The following is a 1,874-nucleotide window of genomic DNA, read 5'->3' as shown; positions in this document are numbered from 1 at the left end:
AAAAAAAAAAAAAGAAAGAAAGATGCCTCAGCAGTCGAAAGAGTACAAGCTCCTCTTGAGAGGACTGGAGTTTGGAGGACCTGGGTGTAGGGCCCATGGATCTACCCCTGCTCCCAGGGTTCATTTTGAGGACAGTTTCTGGCCAGCCAGCATTTCCTGTTTGTTCCTGTGCTCCCTCTGCCCTGCCTGGTGATTAGCTATGGGGCATTGTTGACTCCACCTTGGGCTGGTAATTTTCCACCTGCCTGGGGGGGATTCCGCTGTGCAGCAGCTAGGTGTTTAAGGTTTTTTTTTTTTTCTTCCGTAAGTTTAAATTAACGGCATTCCGCTGATCTCCTTTCCAATGACCCAGGTCTCTTGTGTGTTCTTTCAATCTCTAGGCCCTTGCCCGGCTCGTGTATGATACAGTGGCGGTTACAGTACAGTGGTTTGCGAACTGTACTGAGAGTAATGCAGGTGCAGGCATTATAGTTGGAGACACCACTGGGATATCAGGAGTTGCAGTTGGAGGCCCTGCTAGGAGAGCAGGAGTTACACCTGGGTTTGATTCTTAGCATCCACATAGTGGCTCATAAGCACCTGTATCCTCAGCTCTAAAGGGGAGCTGACACAGTCACATGCACACAGATACACACAATTAAAAATAAAAATAAAGCTGGTGGTGGCGGCACACACCTTTAATCCCAGCACTTGGATCTCTGAGTTCGAGGCCAGCCTGGTCTACAGATCTAGTTCCAGGACAACCAGATCTGTTACACAGAGAAACCCTGTCTCGAAAAATCAAAAATAAAATAAAACTAAACCTTAAAAAATGGTTAGGATAATATTTTTTCTGTTTTTTTATTTTTTACTTTTTTTTTTTGAAAGATGGCAAGGTCCTTTCCCAAGTGACCCTAACAGCTTGTGAGCTGTTTTTTATGCAAACAAACCAAAAGAAAAAGCTTCGGAATTCCTGAGCCGTTCTAAAAATTAGAAGTTTACAAATACACCAAAGATTGACCCGGACCTTTCCGTTTAAATAACCAGAGACTAACTGCAAGTGATATACAATCCAAACATTTTTCTCCTAGCTAAGGTGCGGAAATCATAAATATCTGAAAACTAAAACCCACAGTCGCTTTTAAAGCTAGAATTCACATTTGGCTATTCAATCTTAATTTTGTAAGTGGGCTAATTTCCAAGCATAACATAAAAGAGGCCGTATTGTCAGATACACAATTAAAGTATTATAACAGACAACAATAAAAGGAGAAGTAGGCTTCTGGTAGAAAATTCCTTTTGTTGCCAATAAATAGGACCACCTGAGTGTGGTTCAGACTCTTCACTTAAGGGCTATCCAAATTAATTGCTAGGAATACTAAACAGCTTTGGGGGAAATCAGCAATGGCTGTGCAGCTGCAGCAGCTGTTTGTTCCCGTCCTGAGGCTTGCTGGAGAATAAGGCAGAACTCAGAGTGCTGGGCTGCTTTTTTTTTCTTTGTAATTTTTTTTAAATCCCATTTCATGGAAGCCAGCCTCTTCACAGTCTTTTTTGTTGGGATTTGGGAGTGAGGGGGTGGGAGCGATTGGACAGGGAGGAGGGAGAAGTTGTCAGAGTTACTTATTCATCTGAAAAGGAAACATTTGCTTTTAAAGCTGGGGGAACTAGAACAATTTCTGAGCCAGGCCTCCCAAAGCGCTAAATTGCAAGGCTGCGCTTTTGAAAATAACTGTGGGGGTGGGGGGTGGGGGTGGGGGAGACTGTCCTTCTGATGATTGAGTCACAGGAAGAAAAGATCCCAAATTACTAGTTTAAAAAGAATCAAGAACAAGTTTTTCACTTTTTAATCTATGTAAACGTGTGTGTGTGTGTGTGTGTGTGTGTGTGTGTGTGTG

Source organism: Microtus ochrogaster, chromosome X, assembly GCF_000317375.1.
Source record: "Microtus ochrogaster isolate Prairie Vole_2 chromosome X, MicOch1.0, whole genome shotgun sequence".
Lineage (NCBI taxonomy): Eukaryota > Metazoa > Chordata > Mammalia > Rodentia > Cricetidae > Microtus > Microtus ochrogaster.
This window is presented reverse-complemented; position numbering follows the sequence as displayed.